The following is a 12,003-nucleotide window of genomic DNA, read 5'->3' as shown; positions in this document are numbered from 1 at the left end:
AACAACAACATGATCCAGACATCACTGCATAAGAAAGATAAACAATTATGTAATATTAATGACCAATGGAAGACAATATATAACTGGATTAGGAAGGTAAATAACAAAAACAGAGCATACTGCACAATATGCAGAAAGACTTTTGGATTGGCTATGGTAGAGAAGAGGATTTGAAAGCACATATGGAGACTGAATCTTACAAGTCTGAGATAAGACAGACAAGTACTTCAAAATCAAAAGTTTTTTAGTTTCTCAAAGATACCACTGCTCAACTGAAAATAGCAGCTGCTGAATTAGCTTGGGCGTATCACATGAACCAATGTGCATTATTGTATTGTACTTTCTACTGCTCTATGGAACTAAAAAAGGTTACATTTCCTGATTTAAAAAAAAAACAAAAAACCAAAACTCTCCTCTAGCCCTTTAGCCAATTTAACCTGAAAAATGGAGTTTCAAATTGGCTTCTTAATGTTTATTAAGATTTTTAAATGAAACCATAAACATAACAAAGGGTGTTATATCTTGTCCAAAGACAAAGTAGCCTTGGCTCATTTATCTGCTTTCAGTGAAAATGTTAATTTGGACAAATTCTATTCAGTCTCCACACTACTTACCAAAGAAAATGAAACAATCTCATTTGCTAAACACCTTATACATAACAATACTAAAAAAAGGTGTGGTTTACTCACCTGTGATATGGAGGTTTTAATAATAGAAGTGTTTGCTCATTTCAGTTTCCTCAAAATATGCAGAAGCATTTAATTAAATTTTTGGCTTTATAGAAATGGAAGGAGTTAGCTACCTTAAACATGAAACATCTTGTAGGCACAAGATGACTATCATTGAGGGTACCTTGCTGGCTCAATTGGTAGAGTATGAGTCTCAATCTCAAGGTCATGAATTCAAGCCCCACATTGGTCATAGAGGTTACTTAAAAGATAGATAAATAAATAAAACCACATTATTAAAAAAAAGATGACTATTATTATTGTTAGCCATTAGAAAAGATGTTAAAATCCTGGCCTGCCATAAAATCATATTTTCATAGTGTGGAACAAGAAGAATGTCCTGTTCCAATTTGGAAATATGTTGAGGATGAGAATGGAAAGGACTACAGTGAAACAGAAATAAACATGCTGGTTCTCTAAAAATGTGTGATAATCTTGAAGAGGCCATAAGGAATCTAGAAAAAGATGAACCAACTGCACCTGAGTTATTCAGTGTTATACTAGGTTGAGTCAAAAACTCCAACAGATTAAAAAAAAAAAAGATGAATTTTCTGGAAATAAAACTGTTTCAGAACTTCTTAAGAAGTCCCCCCCACCAAAGGCAACCAAGTTAAACAGAACTTTCTGAATTTCTTTACTAAAATTGTAAACTTACTTGGAAGCTAACTTCAGTTTTCACAAGTTTAAATTACTTCTGTGCTCTAAAGCCATTTTCCCTGGAGAAGAGTTTAACTTATGATGACATACAGTGTGCTTCAGAGTGTTTTTTAAATGATGAGGATTTTAGATATGGAGAGCTCACATGGTTAATTTATACATGCAAACACCCTGATTGACAAACATCTGGCTTACCAAATCAAGTCCATAGATACAAAGCAGGTAGATACTTTGGAGAGCTGGAAATGAATCCCTATAAATTTAGAAATGTGCTGTGCTCGTAAATAAAATTCTAAGTATTCTGTGCTCACTTTTTGATAGAATATGTATTCACTTTAGCTATTATGTAAAAAAGAAAGAAAGACCTAAAGACTCCAGGCAATTCAGATAAGTAGTAATGGAAAAGGAAACAATGAATGAAAAAATTTCCACTGTATCATAGAACAAAGAAACATACCATTGTTATTTTTAAATTTAATATAGGTAGTATCTGTTTAATTAGTCCTACTGTATTTACATTCTCCTTAAAAAAAAAAAACTCTTACATTTATGTTTCTTAAGAATATACAATAGTAGATCACATGCTACTCTATTTGGAAAACCCAAAAGACTCCACCAAAAAAACTGCTAGAACTCATCCATGAATTCAGCAAAGTCGCAGGATATAAAATCAATGCACAGAAATAGGTTGCATGTCTATACACCAATATTGAAACAGCATAAAGAGAAATCAAGGAATCTATCCTATTTACAATTGCACCAAAAATCATAAAATACTTAGCAATAAACCTAACCAAAGAGGTAAAAAATCTATACACTGAAAGCTATAGAAAGCTTATGAAAGAAATTGAAGACACCCAACAAGGTGGAAAAACATTCCATGCTCATGGATTGGAAGAACAACTATTGTTAAAATGTCGATCCTACCCAAAGCAATCTATACATTTAATGCAATCTCTATCAAAATAACACCAGCATTCTTCACAGAGCTAGAACAAACAATCCTAAAATCTGTATGGAACCAGAAAAGATCCCAAATAGTCAAAGCAATCCTGAAAACAAAAACCAAAGCTGGAGGCACCACAATTCCAGACTTCAAGCTGTATTACAAAGCTGTAATCATCAAGACAGTATGGTACTGGCACAAAAATAGACACACAGATCAATGGAACAGAATAGAGAACCCAGAAATTGACTCACAAGCATATGGCCAACTAACTAATCTTTGACAAAGCAGGAAAGACTGTCCAATGGAAAAAAGATAGTCTCTTCAGCAAATGGTGTTGGAAAAATTGGACAGCAACATGCAGAAGAATGGACCACTTTCTTACACCATACACAAAAATAAACTCTAAATGGATGAAACACCTGAATGTAAGACAAGAAGCTATCAAAATCCTAGAGGAAAAAACAGGCAACAACCTCTTTGACCTTGGCCACTTCTTACTTGACATGTCTCTGGAGACAAGAGAAACAGAAGGAAAAATGAACTATTGGGACCTCATCAAGATAAAAAGCTTCTGCACAGTGAAGGAAACAATTAGCAAAACTAAAAGGCAACTGACAGAATGGGAGAAGATATTTGCAAATGAAATATCAGGTAAAGGGTTAGTATTCAAAATCTATAAAGAACTTATCAAACTCAACACCCAAAAAACAAATAATCCAGTGAAGAAATGGGCAAAAGACATGGACAGACACTTCCAAAGAAGACATCCAGATGGCTAACAGACACATGAAAAAATGCTCAACATCACCCATCATCAGGGAAATACAAATCAAAACCACAATGAGATACTACCGCATACCTGTCAGAATGGCTAAAATTAACAACTCAGGCAACAACTGATGTTGGTGAGGATGTGGAGAAGGAGGAACCCTTTTGCATTGCTGGTGGGAATGCAAACTGGAGCAGCCACTCTGGAAAACAGTATAGAGGTTCCTCAAAAGATTAGAAATAGAACTACCCTATGACCCAGCAATTGTACTACTAGGTATTTATCCAAAGGTTACAGGGGTGCTGTTTTGAAGGGGCACATGCACCCCAATGTTTATAGCAGTGCTATCGACAATAGCCAAATTGCGGAAAGAGCCCAAATTACTTGGCGATAAAAAAGAATGAAGTCTTGCCATTTGCAACAATGTGGATGGAACTAGAGTGTGTTATTCTAAGCGAAATAAGTCAGAGAAAGATAAATATCATATGACTTCACTCATATGGAATTTAAGATACAAAACAGATGAACATAAAGGAAGGGAAGCAAAAATAATATGAAAACAGGGAGGGACACAAACCATAAGAGACTCTTAAATACAGAGAACAAACTGAGAGTTGCCGGAGGGGTTTTGGTGGAGGAATGGGCTAAATGGGCAAGGGGCATTTAGGAGGACACTTGTTGGGATGAGCACTGGGTGATAAGTAAGTGATGAATCACTAAATTCTATATCTGAAAAAAAAACCCAACAAGTTCTTTTTAAAAAAAGAGAATATACAATAATATAGCTGACAAAATTTAAATATGCAAGAAATAGTTAAAAGAGTTAAAATAATTTCTTGCACCCAAGGACAGAAAAGAACATAAAAATATTATGTTAAAAAATATTGTTATATTTTTCTTACACATATTATTTACTTAACTGTCATTAGTCCTCTTATTACGAATTACCACTTTTGACTAGTCCTGTTGCTATTTTAAGTAATAGCATTTATGCAACAGAAAAGAAATATAACAGAATATATAATTTCAAGTAAATACCTATTTTTCATGTTTTTATGTTAAAGTGATAACATGAGTATAATTATATTATTATTTATTTTCACACCTATAAGATTGAGGAAAAAAAAAGCCAGACATTTTCAAATGGTAGCAAGGATATTTAGAAGAGAAACTTATATACTGCTTGTGAGTATAAATTGGTACAACCACTTTGTGAAATCATCTAGCGATATTTAGTGTATTAGTTTTCTATTTCTGTGTAACTAATTACCAGTAAAGCATTTTCACAGTTCCTGTGGCCCAGGAGTCTAGGCTTAGCTGGTTTGCTGGCTCAGGGTCTCACAAAGCTGTAATCAAGGTATAAGTCAGGGTGTCTTCTCATCTGGAGGCTTGACTGGGGAAGAGTCACTTCTAAGCTCTCTAAAGTTGTTGGTAGAATTTATTTCTTCATGGTTGTAGGACTGAGGGCCCTGGCTGCTTTTGGGTTGTCAGCTGGAGGCACTTAGGTCCTAGAAGCCATTAGTAGATCCTTGCCACATGGCCCTCTCCTTAGGCAGTTCACAGCATGACAGCTTACTTCTTCAAGCCCCACAGGAGCATGTCTAGCCCCAGTTTGCTAAGATAGAGACTTATATAATGAAATGTAATCATGGGACTAACATCCAATTATCTTTGCCATATTCTATTGGATATTAAAATTAAGTCACAGATCTCACCCATACTTGACGGGTAGAGATTAATATGGCAACACCAGGGGGCAAAGATCAGGGGGCCATCTTAGACTTCTTCCTATCACAGTTAGTGAGGTTAAAGATGCAATATCCTAGGATCTAGCAGTTTCCCTACACACATGAAGATGTGTGCAAAAATTTTCATAGCAGCATCGTTTGTAAAAAAGAAAAACCCTATTGTTCTACAATTTAAAAATGTCTCAAACTACAAAAAGATGAAGTCAGAGAGATATTCACTAATAAAACACATTGCGTGGTATAACATTTTTGTAAAAGTAACATCATATATATACACACACATATATATATATGAATTTTGCTTCAGCAATGGCCTACTGTTGTCTAACAAATTCTCCCACCACTGAGAATCACTGGACAAAACACAAAAACATTAAGGCATGGAGGAGATACCATGGCAGTGAGAATTTATGGGTCCAAGATCTGTAAGAAAAGGGAAGCCACAAGAGGTGAGCCTGACATTTGCCATCACTTTTCCACCTGAGGTGATTGCTAATTCTGAAAGCAGTGGCTGAAAAACTGAGTGGAGCTTTTAGCTGTCTCATGGGGCTGAGGAAGCTGGGCCAAGGACAAAAGGCCCTCATCAGGAGTAAGAGTGAACTGGAAAGAAACTAGTTTTCACAAGGACTAAGTCCAGCTCTGAATAGTCTCAGTTCCTGATTGGAATGAATTGATCTCTCCTCAGTTTAACGATGGTTGGGTATACTTGCCCCCAATTGTCTCCCTTACAACAACCTCCCTTTCTCCAATCCCCCTGCTCAAACTCAACTCACTCTAGAAGACACAACATTCACCAGTGGAGAATACTGATGTGGCAGGGAGAGATCCAGGACAAATGAACATTGCATAGCCTAGGATTCATGTAATGTAGTCCTCCCTTCCATACTTATAAATGAATTGAGCTACCAGACCTCTTTCACACTGCTTCTCTGCCAGTGTTTTAAATTGATCTGATAAAACATGTCACATGTGAGACTTTCTATTCTGTGACCTCTGCTTGGCTGGCTGGCTTCAGTCCTTCTTCTTTTGAAGGTACTGCTCAAAAAGAATTCCGTCAAATTTAACAGTAACAATCATTTGCCCAAATTTTCATTTGCGAGCCCTTGAGAGTGAAGCAACTATTTATGCTTCATTCAATTTCTTAATTGTTTTTGATACTTCTCATACATTATCAGGCAAAGGGGAAGGGGGGGGGGGAAAGAATACCCAGAAGTTTCCTCACACGTGTTGCCTGTGAATGCCTTAGACATGAGGCACTGACTTAAATTTTTTTTTTAATGTTTATTTATTTATTTATGAGAGAGAGAGCGAGCGAGCAGGGAAGGGGCAGAGAATGAGAAAGACACAGTCTGAAGCAGGCTCCAGGTTCTGAGCTGTCAGACTCACCAACTGAACCGTCAGATCATGACCTGAGCCGAAGTTGGACGCTTATCGGACTGAGCCACCCAGACAACCCACGAGGCACTGACTTTTAACACTTGTAATATGCCCTCAGCCTTCATTCATTCCATGATTCGTTCAATAAACGTGTGCTAGGTACCAACCATGTTAGAGGCTGGTTATGGACAGGTGAGGCAAGGATCCATCCGCCCTGGAAGAGCTACGAAGACAGATTTGTAGACATACTTTTGCAATTCAAGCTAAGTACAGTCCTGTGGTCCCTACACCACGATTCTCCAACCTTTGCCTTTGCCTACTACCCTCCTCCTCAGCGAAACCTCCCAAATCCTGGACTCTTCATTGGTTCCCGCTAACCTCTAGGGCTTGCAGAGAAAGACGGCTGGAAGACTACGTCTCCCGGCAGCCTCTGCATCAGGGCAGCGGAGGGGAGTGCGCAGGCGCATGGGTCGGCCCCCGCGCGCAGGCGCACTGCGAACGCCCGCTGAGCAGGGTCTTGCTGCTGGGTGCGCGGCGGCGGAGAGCGAGGGCCTGGTGAGCACCGGCGCTGGCCGGCTGTTGGAGCTTGTGCGCGGGAGAGGAACGGCGGGCAGGCAAGCGAGCAAGCGGCTCACCCCAGCATCGGCACCGGGATCGGTTGCCTTGAGTCTGGTGAGTGCGGGGCCCCGCGGCCTCGGCCCCTCCCCCTCCCGCCGGCGGATCCGGTAGTCCTCGGCGGGACCCGGGAGAGGCCCCGGGGCGAGGGCGGGCGCTGGACGGGCTCGAGCTTGGGTTCCTGGGCCCGGGCGCTCGCGGCGCGTCCATGCGTCACGGCCCGGCGGTCCTAACGGCCGCGCGGCCGGCGGAGGGGAGGGTGGGGGTGGGGATCGCTGGTGTGATCGCCATCGGGAACGCCGGTCGAGGCGAGGCAGGGCGGGGCGGCGGCGGGGCTGGAAGCGGCGCCGGGGACTGCGGGGCGCCGAGGCAGCGGGGCTGAGAGGAGGCGAGCGCCGAGCCTGCGCCGCGGCCCCATGCGAGCGGGGGGCGGGGGTGGGCAGCGCCGGGTGCTGGGATTTGAGGCAGGAGGGAGCAGGGGGCGCGGGTAGAAATCCCGTCTCGGGAATTCACAAGTTACAGCCCGTGCTGGAGCCGGTGGTGGGGGGGGGGGGCGGGGGTGGAGACGGACGACTGCAGTTTACAGATGTCATAACAACATGGGCCTGAAGCGGCTGACCGGGGTGTGGTAATTATAGGAATGACAGAACTTAGTCTGCACACAGCGTGTGTAACTGGTGATGGGAGGGAAACAGCGAAGTATTCGATGAAGCGCAAAATGGGAGGAGAAAAACTGAAGGATGACTGGAGTCAAGGAAGTCTTGAAGGAATGTTTTAGGTTTGAATGAAAGTATTTAATGTTTCACTTTTAAGGGAAAGATTTCAAAATCACTGATTTTTAAGGTTTAAATGCCAAGTAAACAAATTTGAAGTTTTTTTTCCCTAAAACATGCTAAAATAAATATTACTTTTTCATCCTTTTTTCTTTTAAGAAACAGTTCCTTCAAAACCTCTGTTTCTCAGCAGTAGATGAGTAAGTGATTTTACCCTCTTGTTGCTTCCAGGCTCATTCTCGAGATTAACTTGTTCTTGTATTTGTAATATTTTGGAACGGATCCAGAAGTTATTTCCCCTTAAAGATTGTTAAGATGCAATTTTAACTTTACGAAGGCAAATGATAGTGAAGTATATTGCATTTTCACTGAAATCATTTATTCTTGGGGGGGCCACTCTGTATACTTGATTATAAGATGGAGGATGTGTGAGAAGGAATGAACATTTGAACTCCTTTCCAGGTATTTTGCCGAGTACTTTAGGTATGGTAAAACATTTATGCTTACAGTAACTCTGAAGTAGATGTTAATTTTTTCCATTCTACAGATAAAAGCTTTGAAAGTCAGAGAAGTTAAGTAACTTACCTAAGGTCATATAGCTCTTTTTGGAAACAGCCTGAAAACCCAAGATCACTGCCATTTTAAGAATTATTTCTCCCCTCCTTACATACCTCTTGGTTGTATATTTGTGTGTTTTTTAAAAATTATTACTTAATCCATTCATTCAGTATATACTTAATGAGTGATTGTATGCCTTCAGACTAGGGATACAGACACAGCCAAAACGCTGTTACTACCCCCATGGAATTGATAGTGTGGAGGGGAAGACTGACATAGAGTGAATACAAGTATTAACTGCTTGGCATTTTATCAGTCATTATAACTGAGCAGAAATTGTAATGTACTCTAGTAAATAGCAAAAGAAGTTTAAATGGAATTAGACATGAGCCTTGAGTTTACAGTCTAGTAGAGAAACAAAACATATAAAAACCTAAAACCAAATGACAGAAGTAAACACCTCACCTGAAGTCAGTATACTTGCATTTTGTTACTTTAGGCCCTCTTCAGAGAACTATGATTTAATGTTATGGACATTGACTTTTATCTACAATTGGTACATAAGAAAAGACAACATGAAAAAAATCTTCATTGCTAATTTATTTATTGGGCCTTATGAGGTAGATACCTTAGAGACAAATTCTTTTTAAGAGCCCAGTGGTAGGCTTTTTTTTTTTTTTTTTTTAAACGACTGTTTTTATTAGATCATTTGTCTTTTGTAAGCCATCCTGTTTATCCTGTTGCTCTTCACACTTTGGCTATTGGGAGTGGGATGGGAGTTCAGAGCTGTGTCCAACTTTTGTAATTTTCCTTAGCCTCAGCCATGTTATAAACTATATCAGATAGTTTGGAATTTCTCTCAGTTGTTTCCTGGACTATTTTCTTTGTTCTTTGTTGCTCTCAATTTAGTTTCTACCTTTTCCCTTTCATTTGAGATTAGGGATTATAGTTTACCCTTCTTATCACGAGTGTTTTAACACAATGTTTGCTAAATTAGCGATTGTCTTGATGATTTATGATGTTTATGTTTTGAAGCCTGTCAGATTGTTTTTAGAAATATGTATGAATACTTTGCATAAAATCAATTAAGATTTTGGGCCATGCAAATAAAGGTGACTGACCTAGTGATGAAGATAATTCCCTATTACTCAAAGTCTTTGTTTTAAGATCGCTGTACTATGCAGGTATTATGAATTCAGCCATAATAATGGAAGAAAACATTGGAAATGGTAAACAATTCAATTAGCTGATTGGGGCTGATTTCACTCCGTTCTTGCTGCAGTAAGCAGGAGGTGGCCCCAGGCCAACGGGGGGCCAGATAGGGCCTGCATTAGAAAATTTTGAGGCCCTGCAGTGAAAGAGCAGGGGTGAAGACTGATGGAACGTGCAGTTCTGTTTTTTTTTTTTTTTTTAAGATGTTACAACCCAACCAAATACAGATCTAAGTGATAAAATGTTTCTGACCTAGTATAGTAGATTAATTGGGGCAGTTCTTGAAAGCAGGCAATAATCCAGAATGTGGATAATGGGGATAATCTTCTTCACATAACAAGAATAATGCTGCCCTTCATATACAAAGATAAGTCTGCTTACTCATCGTGATTGATTTTCCAGCATGAGGAGGGATATTTGCTGAGTTGTCCATGAGTCTCTGTATTCTGACCAACAAGGCAGCTTGGGGTCAGAATGGGGGCTTGTAGCTAGGAAACAAAGACAAACAGGAGGGACTAACATCTATTGATGGATCAAGTACTACATTAATTGTTTTCACTTAATTATCCTTGCAAAACCACTTTGAAGAGGTGGTAACATGTATAGGGTGGTTAGGTAACTTGTCCTACTTCATGGAGTACATGATGGAGCTGGAATTCAAACAGGGCTATTTGTACTATGTTCACACCAACCATTGAAACTTGGTTTTTTCTTGGTTTGCAGTTCAGTCTTCCAAGCAGAATAAACTAGATTTAGTTGGTTTAGCATCATGAAATGATACTGTGAAGATCTACTTCACTAAAGGCTGAAGGAAGACTGTTCAAGTTCCTTCCTTTATTGCCATTAAAAATACAATTTTTTAACTAGAATAATGTGAAAAACAATTGTCCCCTGTCCTAGCCTCTGTACTATTAGAGGCTACCTTTTTTTTTTTTTAAGATGTTTACTCTCATTTATTAATAAGTTGTTTCTATTGCTTTTTCATGATATAGCAATTTCAGGCATTATTTATGGACTTTCTTCCATACACACACACACACACACACACACACACACACACACACACAGCCTCTCCCTCCCAATCTCTCAGTATAATTATCATAGTCCTTTATTAAGTCAATATTCAGAGTGTTTACAATAACTATGTAAATATTCACAACTGAACCATGTACTATTATGATGTCATTTCTTCTGTTAACCTATTTGTGTTTTTCCAGGAGTTAATACTTTTTTTTTCTCTCTTTATTTCCTGAAATAGTTGTCTTAGAACTCTGTCTCTTTAATGCAATCTGGACTGGTTACTTTCTAGGCCTACTTGCCACCTGTTATCCTGGAACTTATCTTTACATCACTCTTAAAATTCTCTTTGCCTCTCTCCTGTTTTGGGTCTTTTTTTTTAGCCTCCTGAGAAAGAGTACCTGGGAAGTAAAAACTTTCTGAGATTGTGCATAATTGAAATAGATCTCTAGTCTATCTTAACATTTCATCAGTAATTTGGCTGGGTATAAAATTGTAGGCTTAAAAAATTTGAAAGTCATAGCTTGTTGTTTTCTTGTGTTCCATTGCTGCTGTTGAAGTCCAAAACCATTCTGAATCTTCTTTGTTTGTATGTGACCTTCCCATGAACCAACTGAGCCACCCAGGCACTGCAGAATGTTATTTTTAACCCCTGAAATTCCATGATAATATGCCTAAATAAGTTGTTTTGTTTTTTAATTTTTTTTTAATGTTTGTTTATTTTTGAGACAGAGAGAGACAGAGCATCAACGAGGGAGGGGCAGAGAGAGAGGGAGACACAGAATCAGAAGCAGGCTCCAGGCTCTGAGCCATCAGCCCAGAGCCCGACTCGGGGTGAGATCGTGACCTGAACCAAAGTCGGATGCTTAACCGGCTGAGCCACCCAGGCGCCCCATTGTTTTTTTAATTTAAGGGCACTTCATGAAAGCTTACAAGCATAAATGCTTCATGTCATTTAGTTCTGGAGAATTTTTAAAAATTATTTTCTGGACTTTAGGTAAAAATAGTTTTCAAGTTAATTATGCTTCCCAGTTCTTGACACACTATCAGCAAACCATACAAGATCCTTTAAGTTTTTCTTTGATTTCTGAGCCCTACTTCCCCATTACCGTTTTCAGTAGGCATTCACTGCATTGTGATTGATATATTCCTTGATTATATATGAATCGTTGAATAATTGTGAAATATGTAGTGGTGTGTGTGTACGTATTTAGTTTATTGTGTTATAGACCTTGTCCTGTTTCTTACTTTTTTTTATTCGGCATGGTTTTAGAGACTTTTCTGTCTTGTTGTCTGTACATATAATTGTGTGTGATGTAATTCCATAATACACATCTGGCACATTTTATTTTTCTTTCCCACCTGAGTTGCCTTTCTGGCATCACAAATACACCATGGTAAATATACTCTTGTACATTATTGTGGACCTGTGTGAGAAGTTCTCTGGGATATACACACAAGAGTGGGATTCCTGGGTTATAGAATAGGAGAGCTGGTTTATGTGCCTAGTAGAAGTATAGGAGGGTTCTTGTTTGCCCATATCTTTGTCAGTACTTGCTTTTATTCAACTTTGTAATATTTGCCAGCAATGGATATAAAG

The 12,003-nt window shown here is 39.1% G+C and overlaps 1 protein-coding gene across 3 annotated transcripts in view; it reads left to right on the top strand.

Moving 5' to 3' along the window:
- Positions 1-6,788: 6,788 nt before the first annotated feature.
- The window catches only part of KPNA1 (karyopherin subunit alpha 1), a 70,843-nt gene continuing 65,628 nt past the window's right edge, over positions 6,789-12,003 (top strand). For 2 of the 3 annotated variants that reach the window (XM_043594316.1, XM_043594314.1), the window contains exon 1: positions 6,789-6,900. The gene's annotated coding sequence lies outside the window, so the exon portion shown is untranslated. The remainder of the gene's footprint in view (positions 6,901-12,003) is intronic. The other variant, XM_043594315.1, reaches the window with a different exon arrangement.

Source organism: Prionailurus bengalensis, chromosome C2 (assembly GCF_016509475.1).
Source record: "Prionailurus bengalensis isolate Pbe53 chromosome C2, Fcat_Pben_1.1_paternal_pri, whole genome shotgun sequence".
Taxonomy (NCBI): Eukaryota; Metazoa; Chordata; class Mammalia; order Carnivora; family Felidae; genus Prionailurus; species Prionailurus bengalensis.
Note: the sequence above shows the minus strand (reverse complement) of the source record. Positions and strands in the feature narration are given on the sequence as shown.